Raw genomic sequence first — 12,456 nt, 5'->3', positions numbered from 1 at the left:
TTTGGAATTGTCTGACAAAATTCAGAATCTCCATCTTGGAATTTTTATTTTTGCACCTGGATTTTCTTTGCATACTCAGGACACGAGTAGGTTTGCATATGTCAAAACATTTACTTACTAGAACAAAGCGTCTCCTGCTTTTATTTTTTGATCGTTTGATGACAGACCAAGGACCTGATTTAATCTAGAAAATGAGAAAAAATGTCCCAATTCAGTAGGAACAACTGGCCTAAATGAGGTTAACTGTTATAACATTCTTTTATTGTTACATTATGCCATGGAGTTTAAAGATGCCTATATCCTATGAGTGACATGTGGAGAAATGGGGGGAAAACTGTAAAAATATATGACATGTCATAAAATTGTTTCCAACTTCCAAGACAAATATAATACTGATCAGGAGTCTTTTCCCTCAATTTTCACTCTTTTTGAGGCAATACCTTAAAACTTTGTTTTTGCTGAAATTAAAAGCACAGAGCAATTCCTAAGTGTTGCCTTTCCCTGGGGATTAGCCTTCCAGCAATGCTCACTGCAATGGGCATTGAGGCTGCTGCTGGCACCTGTGGACCCCGGCTCCACAGGAATATCAGACTTCAGCGCTTCTTCATGCTCTGAGGGCCACTGTAAACCCTGAAAGATCCCATGGCTGGTGCAGCAAGGTCCAGTGCAGGAGGATGGGAAGGACATCAGTGGGAGCAAACACAGCAGATGCCAGCACCTTGCTCTGGTAACCTCTCTGAAGATTCACCTGCTGCATGGACAATGGTTCCTTCTGCTCTTCCTAACCACCTTGGGAAAGGATGGCATTGGTTAGAAAGTGCTAGTTAAGAAATACAGGTGTACTCTACCTCTGACCTCCAAAGCAAAAGATGGAGGAAAGCTGTGCATTGGCAGAGTCACCTCAGAGGTGCTCCCTGGAGAGCAGCAGAGGGAGCTGCTCCTAACACCTTTCCCTCCAGGAGGGAGAGGTACAGCCTTTCCAAGCTTCTGCTGTGAATGACTGGCCTGGTGCTTGTCTTGCATTTGTAGTTTCAATAGAAAATTCATTCTGAAATTTCTAAATTTGTTTGAAAATTCATTCAAAAATTTCACCAGTGCTTTATCTTAAATCTCTATTAGGCTTCTCTTACTTAAGGCTAACCAGGCTTGTACACCATTAACTAATTAATGGATAAATGTCCTGGAGAAAAGTCACTGCTTAGAAAGCAGTAAAATAACTCATAAAGACATACAATAAAAAAAACCCCAAAAAACCAACAACCTTTTACTCATTAAATGAAACACATTGTCATTCACACTTCTCTGAAGAGTCGTATTTGCAATATCAAATTGTGCTATCAACCTCAGTATGCATCTGTTAGTCAAAATTTATGGTGAGGCTGTGTCATTTATACAGAAGTTTTTGCTATGTGCTGTCACTCAGCCTAGCAGACTCCCATGGAAAAGCCACAATTCAAGTGAAAATTCTACTCTGCCTGAGCGGTAATAAAATGATAGTGGCTTTCAGAGCTGGATCTAAGACTCTTGCTGAGGAAGGCAGCTACCTTTGGGTGTCTTCTCTGAAGCTTCTGCCTCTGGAGAAGGTAGCAGAGGGGAAGGTCAGGCATGGATGCACAGGGCATGTGCGGTGGAGTTGTGTTTGCTCTGCAGTCCGGGTACAGTGGTTGTCACCAAAGGGTCAGCGCTAGCCAAGTTACACAGACAGGAGCATGGGAAGTTTCCCAGGAGTAACACAAGTGCAAAGCCTCTCTTCCCTTCTCCTCACCCATACCAAGTACATCAGAGCCCATTTCAGTCTTTTTTTCACCAGAGGACGTCAAGGTGAAATGCAGAAAGTGCTCTGAATTGCTGGGTCCTGGGGGACGTGGCTGAGACTCTGCAGCTGCATTTCCAGCCTCTTAAATCTCCTACCTTAACATCTTTGCTTTTCCATAATGTCTTCACCTTCCCTTGCCAAAGCTTTTTTCCCTTGTTAAGAAAGGGCCTATGGGATGACAACATGATGTTACTGTTAGCAGGAAACTCAAAGGGATGTGTAAGGAGCAGGGGATTGGCCAGCTCCCACCTTCGGAATTTTATGGAACACGTATCCAAGGGGGCTTCTCCTTATATGCAGAGAAAATGTCAAGAGATGTGAGGACACAGGAGTGAAAAGCAAAGCAACAAGTGGAAAGGGTTTTGTAGAATGCTACTCTTGAAATGATACAATGCCATGGGGGCATTTGAACCACTTTTTCATTCCCTTCAGTCATATCTTCAATCCATATCTAAAGTCACCAATGATTTCCATTGCTGTCAGCAATGATCTTCCTATCTTTTAATCCTCATGAATATTTCTTTGGAAATAATTTTTTTTTTCTTCTTTTTTTTTTTTCTTCATTCTACGACTTTTTTACATTCTCTGTTTTTCTAAGGCTAGTTATTAAAATATTTGTTGGGTCAATTATGTAAGTTGTGGACATGATTATTTTTTATGAGGCTTTTATTTAAGCAAGAAGCCCAGGTAACACAGTTACCTGGTAAGAGCTCATTGCCAGCACAAGTCACAGCATTCCAGCTACACTAGGAAGAAGCACTCCTTGTTTTGCTGCTTCGAGCTACACCTGAGCCTGAAGACACAGTTTGCTGCTTCTAGCTGCATCAGCCACCCTTTCCCAGTATAGCTAAACCCTGAACATTGCCTCACACCAGCTAGTGTGGTCTGGTGGCTGTGTTCACAGGTCTGCTGAGGTAAGGAAACATAGAGCTGAGAGTACAAATGGTTTGTGGACCTCTTACCAGGTATGGCAGCTCAAAGGGACACGAGCCCACCACTTCAGAGCAAACTCCTACAGACAAAAAAATGGGAAAGAAATTAATGCCTTGTTCTTTTAGAAAGTGTCTCTCTTTGTTGGTGCTCTGCCAAGTCTTTTTGTGAGAAATGAATATGGTGAAGTAACTTTGTACAAGTTTAGGTGCAGCCCAGACCAGCTACAGAGTTGACAGTGGTGTCTGCTCTCTGGCAGTGCTGGCACGTACGACCGGCAATACTTCTCTGGGCCATAATCTACAAAATAAAATTGAAAAACTTTGATTCTCTCTATTTCAGTGAGTCAAGAATCTGAAAACTCTTCCAACTGAAGCTTATCAGAACTTGAACATTTTATGCTGATCACCTCATCCATAAGCTAACAAAAGGCTTATCTGTGTCTTTTCCACTGTAACTGGCAGTTCTCCGTAGGCGCATGTTCAGCATTTCAAGACTAACTTAAAGGTCAAATTTACCATACGGGCAGATTGGATGAGCTCGTGGTTGAGGAAAGACCATGTAAAAGTGGCTTGTCTAACATCTGTACGCGCACACACACACATTTCTTTTTGGTCTAGCCTTGTCTCAGACATGACCCATGTGCTGAGTATCAGGATAAAGCTGTACTAGAAATGTTAGATGTGGGTTGAATGTAAGTCTGACAAAAGAAATGTTTGAAGAAAGAGATGGAGCAGAATTACATTGTTCTGATCCCTCGTATTTGAAACCTGAGTTATGACAAACTGCTGAAGTACTTTGTGTTTAAGCAGTTTTCTCCCAGATTTTTGGTAGGCCATTATGGGATGCAGACTCTCATGCTGGAAAACAATGACCAGTCCCTACATCCTGGTTCTACAAACTCTCCCTCAAACAACCTGGTCCCTGGTCGTGTTCCACAAACTTTTGGGCTAATTGTCAGTTCTCAGCCCCTCTACCTTCCACCTGGCAGAAAAACCACAGGTGCTTCACCAGAGAGGAGGAATTTGGAGACAGCAACTGCTTTTTCACCGAGACACTTCAATAGCTATCGGCTTGCTTGTGTGCATTCCTAAAAGTAGGACTTGCGTGCTATCTCCCCTCCCAGCTGTCCCTATCCTCCTTCTGTGACCCTAATCTTGTGCCACACTTGTGTCCCTGGTCCTCCTGCCACCTGCCCCACCCAGCCTTGGCTGGGTGCCCATGGCTGTGGGGCCCTGGAGACCCAAAAGTTGGCAGTAGCCTTTGAGTGCTGGTTTGCCAGCCAGCCCAGCAGCCGGAGGACACGTGCCTAGCAGCCAGCAAGGCCCACGTACAGAATGAGGACTGCTAGCACGTGCCAACATGAGGAACTGGGAGGGAAAATCAGCCAGGTGAGATTCAGCAGAAAAAGGTGCTGTGCTGAGGAAAGAGACCAGCTGCCAGATGCCAAGTGGGGCACAAACAGCAGCCCTGGAAAAGGGGTGTTGTGGGCAGTAATGAGGTAGAAAGTGTCTGAGCTCCTGCTGTGGAGTTGTGCCACTGGGTCCCCCTCAGATGTTTATACCACCCTGAAAAGGAGCAAGGATGAACAGAGTCAGTGAGAGTGGGGACCAATGGGAGAAGGACGATGTTATTTGTTAGAACAAGTTGAGAAGGGGACACAAAATACCTTTGCATTACTTAATGTAGAAAATTACTTAGAACTCCCCACCCTTTATACCCACTAAGGAGAGGACATAGCCATGTTTCATCTGCAGGAAATTTAGGTTATGTTCTCTTAGCTATGAGGATAATTAGCACATTTCCTAGAGGTGTGGACTTTTCTTCATTAAGGGTGTTTTTTGGGAGCAAAACATTTGCCTGGATTTTCCATGGCCCTGCCTCAGAGCAGGAGGATGATCTCCTGAGGTCACTTCTAATCTCATGCTCCTATGACTTGCCTTAAGGACTTAAATCAGCTTTAAAACAAGACCAAAAAAAAACCAAACCAAAACAAAACAAAAAAAGGCACTGAGGATTCTATCCTTTCCTACCTGAGGCCCAGTCTCTATGTACAGTAGCAAACTGTTATCTTTTCTGTTGGTTTGACTGTAACAGGTATTGAGTAATGTTGTCCCACTGTGCTGATGCATGAGCCAGGGTGTGCCCCCGACCCCAGGGAGGTACTGATGTAGTTCAGTCACAGAATTACAGAATATGCTGAGTTGGAAGGGACGCCTCAGGATCATGGAGTCTGACTCCTTCTGGACCAGAAGTATAAATACAGGTGAAAATACAGACATTGCTGCAGTGGGTCATGTTTGTTTCAGAGCTGGCCTGCTTTCCCTGCTGGAGGCACGTGTTGGTCCTCCTGGCAGGGGCAACAGGCCAGACCAGGAAAAGGTGCAAGCAGCAAAGCCCCCACTGGCTGCGAGCAGCAGGACTGGAGTGGGCAGGGACATGTCAGGGAGAGGCAGCTTTGGGTGAGCACCTGCTTATCGGAAAACCCAAGCCCTGGTGGAAGATGCAGCCTGAAGCCTTTTGGGGTGTCCTCATCATTGTTGCCAGGCCACCAAGGCAGGTGACTGGGAGGGTGTCTTTCTGGGGCAGGAGGATCCAGACAGTCCATAATGGCAACTGTGGGCAAAGCTCTGGTGCCTGAGCAAGCAAATTATGCCAGAGGAAAGGAAGATGCTCATGGCAGCACCAGCCTCCTCTCCTGCTGGCAAACAAGAGTGATGGTTGAGTCCTTGCCCTGCAGTAGGGCCAGCAGTAACCTCACCAAACAAAGTTCCAGCATAGTCAGCCAGTAAACTGTACTGGACTTGGGCTCCCAGACAGAAAAAACAACCCCCTGCCTGTTGGATGTTTACATTAGAAGTTTATTTTACAGTTCATTTCACAATCTGTTTCTCTTCTCCCTTTGCTGTGAGGTGATTTATGGTGCTGCAGATCCTATCTGCCTGCCCTGCCCAGAGCACAGACCTGGAGAAAAACCTGCCAGGGATCTGTCCTTGTCCTTGTTGCTCTTTCATCTGCAATTGCCCTTGCCTATGAGTAAAACTAGAGCAGTTCCATCCACATAATGATAAATGAGTCTCTTGCTCCCTTGTTCTGGTGTTGGTGTTTAGAGGGGTGGGTGGCTCAGGGTCTCTGAAGAGAATGAGCAAACAAGGTGCCAAGGGGTACCCTGACCCTCCCTCTGGCTGACTCCTCTCCTGGTCCCACTGGTGGGGTGCTGAGGACTCCTGGCATGCTGTGGGACTGCCGACCCCTGGGTGTGGAGGTGCCATTCCTGGCTGTGAAGCTGTTGGCTCCATGGCTGCAGGAGATGGCTGGTCCTTGCCCGTTCTGTGCCGTACGGGACTTTCAGGGGCTGTAGAGATTAACTGGGATTGGTTGCACAATGGTACATTTAAATGCTGATTTTTCTGTTTCCCTGTCTTAGCGGCATTCAGGGAGGTGGTTTAGCTTCGCCGGTTTAATCAAGAGCTCCAGAGCTGAACATGCAAAAATGATGTGCTGCATTTTACTGAGAAAATAAGAGATCTGATCATAAGATCTGGTGAGAAATCCCTGAGTAATACTTGACCTTCCTTGCTGTCTGTGTGCTTTGAAGGCAAAGGATTTAGTGCTTCCTTGTGCAGAGCCAGGTGTTCCTTATGAATAACTGGACCCAACCTAAAAGCAGGAGGAAGTGTGTTTAAAAAAACAGAGGTGTGGTAATGACCCTATCAAGCTTTTTGTACATTGTGTAATCCGTGTGCTGCGTGTGGCTCCTGAAGAGACTGCTCCCCAGTCATGCCTAAATCATGCCATAAAAACAATAACAAAACCCTAATAAGTTGACTGGCAAGAGGGCTTTGTTCCTTTTCCCCAAGAAAACGGTGTTCACCTCACATAAATATGAAGGTTTATGGACTGAATGCTTGTGTGACAGACACAGTGCCTTGTAAACATTGAAGCCAAAAGTTCCGAAAGAACTTTTTCTCTTGCAGTTTTCTTTATCACCACTAATTGCCCTGATTATGACAATGTGTGCAGATGGTAAAAAACAGAATATGTTCACATGGAGGGCACTGAGGACCTATGATTACCTAGATTAACAGCTAAAGAAGTGTCTCTCCACAGTCTTTAGCAATTTGCACCTTTTGAATTGCAGTTGTACCAAGGGCGGGGGGGGGGGGGGGCGTTTAATGATAAGAACATTAAGAAATTATTTTCATGTTCAACCTAATGCAAACTAGAAGTCTAGAAAAAGTGAAACAATTTGGCAATACATGTGTTTGGGCTCTAGGGGACTAGTCCAAATTTAGTCCATTCCTACAATGGTTAACAGTGCTTAGAGGCAATATAAAAATACCTGCTTTTTGCTCCTTCCCTACAAAAAGCACATTCAGTTTCATGTAACTGAGGAATGATTCTTTCTTGTGTGTAATAATTCTCCAGACGTTGTTATTGGTGAATGATGTTGGAAATAGAGAAACAACTTTGTCAGGGAAGTACAAACTTCTCTGCTTTTGTGCACATGACTAAATACTTGAAGGGAAGATCGTTCCACCATTCATTTCACCATTTTATATGTCAATAACACCACCAAACAGTGCACTCAAGAATACTAAGCTAACACTTTGGCTATAGAAATTGACCTTAGATTAGCTAGAATTCTATCTCATAAGCCCCAGTAAAGCTTAAACCATTTGCACCAATACTGTGAAGCTGAGATAGGTGTTGGGGTTTCTTGTCCTCTAATTGAGAGTGCACATTTTAGGAAAGGTAGCAAAGCTGGCACTGCTCAGCAGCCTTGTGTGGAGACATTCTTAAAAGTTTGTAAGAAAGTCAAAGGCAGAACTGAAAAGCTGAGGGATGGCAGCAAGGGTGAGGATGATTGCAGGATGATCAGGAGGTGCATTTCATAAGAGAGAAACCTTCTCCCTGGATAGTTTTTCATAGCTAGCAACCATGCATTGCAGTTTCTGTCTTGCAACACAAGTTGTCTGCAGAGATTGTGTCTCCCTACCTGACCGGCATGCCCTGAAAGAGGGGCATGAAGCCTCAGAGGAAAAACACAGCCCTGGGGTGTCCTGTGGACCCCAGATAACCTCTCAAGCCTGGTATAAACTCTGCCGAAGAGGCATTGGCAGTAAACAGGCTTCCTCTTTGCAAGCCTGCCTTCACGTGGAGCAGAAGTGGAGAGGTTGTTCCCTTCACCTCCTGCCAACCTCTCCGGCCAGACCAAACTCAAAACCCCAAGGGAAAAGATGCAACTGGTGTGTTGCCACATCCTTCCTCTGTTTTTGCCAATCCCATTTCTCAGTCTGTTGGCTCAGGTCCAATATAATATCTCAAGGACACCCCAGTTCCATGGGGGGGAAAGGAGAGATGCAAACAATTTTGAAAACACTTGTTTACATTATTTTGTAATTTCTCAGGGATCTCAAATTAAATACAACCCATGAAATTAAAACAACCCAAGAGAAAATGCTAGTAAAGGGCTTGCCAATATATCCGATGAGGACTACAACATGGTAAACACACTGCTACTGAAAGGAACAAAGAAATAGCTGCTAAAGTCTGGGCCTGTCTGGTTTGTAATTCAAATTTAGTGCCCATTGAGGGTGTCCACTTCCCAGTTCCTGAACAGTTTGACTCCTGAACCTCCGCTTCTTACAGCAGGCTGTGTAGATTTGGGTCTCCACAGTTCTTCTCTACAAAAATCATGGCAGTTCCTGAGGAATGGTTTTCTAGCACTTTGGTCCCTCACATCTCTCAAGAATGTAGTGTAGGATTAAGGCAAATCTACGATGTATTTTCAGAGCAGTTTGCATTTAGCAGTGCAACACGTAATACTTACAGAGGTAAACCTTCCCCTAAAAGTCCGTGCTGGACAAAGGGCATAGGCACAGGGCTGTCCCCGCCTTGCCACTGGAAGGAACCCAGTGGGACAGGGACAGGGCTCCAGGAGCTGCATCCAGGGAAGGACAGCTTCATGTGAGACTGGCAGCTCAGGGGTCTGCCATGGAGCAAGCTGTGAGGGCTGTGGACCATGGGCACGCAGGCCAGATGAAAAGGAGCAAACTGCTGGCATTAAAAGAGCTCCTGCTCTTTATTCAGCATCCAGAAACAGCCTATGATACTGGGAAGGGACGGATCAGAGATCTGTGGAGCGCTACTTTTTCATGCTGATTGAAGGGGACTGCATTAATAGGGCTGCTGAATGTTGATAAGGGCTGCTATAGTGAGAAAAGCCAACTGATATGATAAGACATGTATTTTTGTGTCATGTTTCAAGCCATTTAATAGCATTGGGTGGGCGTGGGGTAACGTGAGCAAAAGTCGGGTTAAAAGATGTCCTTTATGTTAGAGAAACCTACTTGAACTTGCTTTCCTGTAGTTTAAATGAAAAACTGGGTTAAATTAGTTCTGATAAAGCACTAACTGCATGAATTATTGTTCACAGGCAGGAAAAGTGCAAATTCCTATCACAATTCTGCCCATGCATCCTTTTGGATTTGGGGTAGGCTTTTTATCACCTCCCACAGGACAGTACTTGAGGCCTTTCCTGAATAATACCATCAGTTGTATGAAAATGCATGTGAGGGTTCTGCATTACCACCAGCCCAGGGACAAGGATGCCAAACTTGCTTTCATTGTGGATGATTTGATTAATCTTTTATTGTGTCTGTGAAAGGCTATCGAACCGACTCGGACATGTTTTCTGTGTTTCAGAGACTCAAAGTGGTTTTTTTATCCAGCCCCTCCCCTTTCCCTCTGAGCGCAGAAAGCCTGCAATTACGGGCTGTTTTCAAGGATGGCAGCTTTTGCTGACAGCCAGGACTTGTTGGGGCACAGAGTAGAGGAGCTGGATTGCACTTGGACCAGAATGAAAGCTATTTCGTATGGTGCCACTCAACCCCCCAGGGCTGGGGCCTTCCCTCTGGATGTGCAGGCTTGGAAGCCAGGATTTGGCCTTGGAGCAGGCATGTCCTGTGATTCCAGCTGTAATCAGTTGCTCCTCTGCTGGGGGGAGCAGGCACCCAGTGAATCCATATGCACTTCCATGTCCTCTGCCAGCACCCCTAACTCCTCTGGTCATACCTTCCTGTGCAAACCAGGAAAGAGTAACATTTACATGAAAAGTCCCAGGAACTGGGTGATTACAGAGATCCTCAGTCCTGCCATGCTTGACCAAAACCAGGCAGTGGTTCCGAGAGCTGCTGTACAGGGAGTGTCTGACCTTGTGCTACTTGCTTGTGTAGAAAACCAAGCTTGAACAAATCTTGAGCAGGCCTGAGGGCCTTTGGAGTAGATGAGATTTCTTCACTTGTCTCCTGTTGCCTGGAGCCTTTAGGAGTGGGGTCTGGGTCTTTCCAAGACCCTTTCCACTTTGTCCCCCCCTCAAAGCCTTACCTGAAGCACTTGAGTGTGCTAGCAGCTGGTGTTTTTCCATCAAGAGGCTGGGGTGGTGTGAGCATGTGGCAACACAGGTGAGGAGCACCCAAAGGGCACTGCCAGAGGGAAAGGGAAGGGCACCCTCTATGAGCTCTGGTCTTCTCAATGAGCCTCAGGTCCCTCCATTAGAGGGTTGCAACCTGCTCCTAAAACTTTGCAGTGGAGAAGCAGCTCCCTTTGTAGGACTCACCACCCTGCTCGACCTACATTCAAATCTAAGTGTCCTGGTGGGTGCTCCATGGTGTCACATCTGTCTCTGGGTGGGATCTGTCTCTGTCACTGCAGACAGCTCTGCCCTCTTAGCCTGCAGTTGAGATATTTACATGATTTTTACAACAGTGCAGTGTGCTTGTGGAGGCAAGGCAATTTTTCCTCCTTGCAGAGGCAGTTCTGGGTCTTTCTGGCAGCTTTCTGTCTTGGCTCACAGGGTCATTAATGCTGTTAACGGTTGTAAAATTACTGTACCAATTCCTAGTATCGGTTGACTTTGACCTTGAGAGACAGTGCTACCCTTTACACTTTAGCATTTCACAAAGACTTTAAATGCTGGCAGAGAGCTGGGCATGAACTAATCTGGGCAGCAAGTTACAGGTTGCTTCACTTAAGCTTTTCCACGTGTTGACTTCAAAATCATAGTTACTGTATGACTCCACTGATGTAAATGTGAGAGTTCATTTTTCCCCCTGCACTTGTGACTGAGCTTGAAAAATTAGTTCCTCTGAAAGCCTGCGTGTTTTAGCATTTGCTAAAGTGAACCTTTCTTTCCAGGCAAGTAGAGCACTGGGCTAAGATTGAGCTTTGTGATTCAATTCTTTCAGCCACTCCTCACCTTTGGCATGAGGTTGAGGTGACACAAGGTACAGATCATTTCCTTCAAATAAAAACCAAAATGTTCTTCTAAGTAGGCCTGAAATATCCATGACCTGAAAGCTCCTTCAGGAATATAATTTATGTTTCAGGGTGGGGATGTCAGGTAGATGTATCCCATATGTCTGCGCAGCATGCATGTTTCTTTCTATGATCCTTCACCCAGAATTGTATTTTAATGTTACAACTGAAGACGTGTATTTAATTTCCGTGGTGTCTGTAAGAAACTCCAGGCTCTTCTGAAGTCCTCTGACGATGCAAAGTATTTCACAATGTATGAAGAGGTAATTTGCATGGAGAATCAATATGCTAATTATTGTGTCAACGCTTATTGTTTTGGCGTGTTTCTTGGCTCTTTGTCCCAAGGTATACAGCCACGTATGGTCCCAATTCCTCTGTGAGATGTAAGATGTGCCTTGGCTCTGCGACAGTCACAGGACTTGTTAAAAGAGATGCAAACCAAAGTAGACTGGCACAGCTTGTACTGTCTTATCCAGTCTAGCTTCATTCTGTCAGGGAACATCAATTAAATCAGATGAAGAAATTAGGGAGCTTTTGTCTAGCTGGTGAGTTAAATAAATATTGATTAAAATAAAATGATTGCTAAGCAGATGAGTCAAAGTAACCACCATACCAATTTGTATGTTTATATAAAGCCAAGTGGTGTGGGAATACAAGTGTCAAATATAGGCCCAGAGATGTTCTCCTTCTTCGTTTTATTTATTTCAAAGATGGTTGTGCTCTGAGTCAGGGACCAGGAATAGTTGTGCCAGGCACTGCGCTGCCTCAGAACAAAAAGATGAACTTTGCCTCTTGTCTTTGTCAGCAGCCTGATGGCACTTTGGGACACTGGGGCCATGCACACGGGAGGAGCGTGAGAAACAGACGGACAATACAGCTTTTAACATCATGGCTCCCAGCGGGAAACGGTATAAACACAGGGCACACACAACCTGTGGCTGCAGAGCTTTGGGCCGCTGAGTTCCTGACAGATAACACCGTGACGGGGCTGTGAGCCACACAGGACAACAGCCAAAATTGTCCTGGGAGCTTGAAAAAAGCCACCAGAAAACACTGTGTCCCTCTCTGCTAGACCTGCTAGTTCTTAATTGTTCCACAGTAACTAAAGACTGAGCTACCTAGGGAAAATTACAGTGCAAACTTGGATTACACTTCCAGTCTTAAAGTGCTTGCTTTCAGGGCTGTGTATACGTGTGGGGCATGGGGGAGGCTGCTGGAGAGGTGCTGCAGATTGGGATAAGCAGTCATAAGAGAAGAATGTGGCTCTTTCCTCACCCTTATTGTCCCTGAATGCAGCAAAAGCCAGTGCAGGCAAAAGGGACAGGTGTGCACCTGAGAGCTCCCTGTTGTCCACGTGTTCACAGCACAAATGAGAGTGGCTGGACTTCCTG

At 45.4% G+C, this 12,456-nt stretch overlaps 1 protein-coding gene across 1 annotated transcript in view; it reads left to right on the top strand.

Annotated features, from left to right (window-relative positions):
• The first annotated feature begins 4,041 nt into the window (after positions 1-4,041).
• The window catches only part of LOC106629134 (uncharacterized), a 41,081-nt gene continuing 32,666 nt past the window's right edge, over positions 4,042-12,456 (top strand). Inside the window, exons 1-2 of the mRNA XM_014263280.2 lie at positions 4,042-4,137; positions 6,174-6,290. The gene's annotated coding sequence lies outside the window, so the exon portion shown is untranslated. The remainder of the gene's footprint in view (positions 4,138-6,173; positions 6,291-12,456) is intronic.

This window comes from Pseudopodoces humilis, chromosome 3 (genome assembly GCF_049639895.1).
Source record: "Pseudopodoces humilis isolate 2021_Gansu_Grassland_sample_001 chromosome 3, ASM4963989v1, whole genome shotgun sequence".
Taxonomy (NCBI): domain Eukaryota; kingdom Metazoa; phylum Chordata; class Aves; order Passeriformes; family Paridae; genus Pseudopodoces; species Pseudopodoces humilis.
The sequence above is the reverse complement of the archived record's forward strand: the minus strand, read 5'-3'. Positions and strand labels throughout refer to the sequence as shown.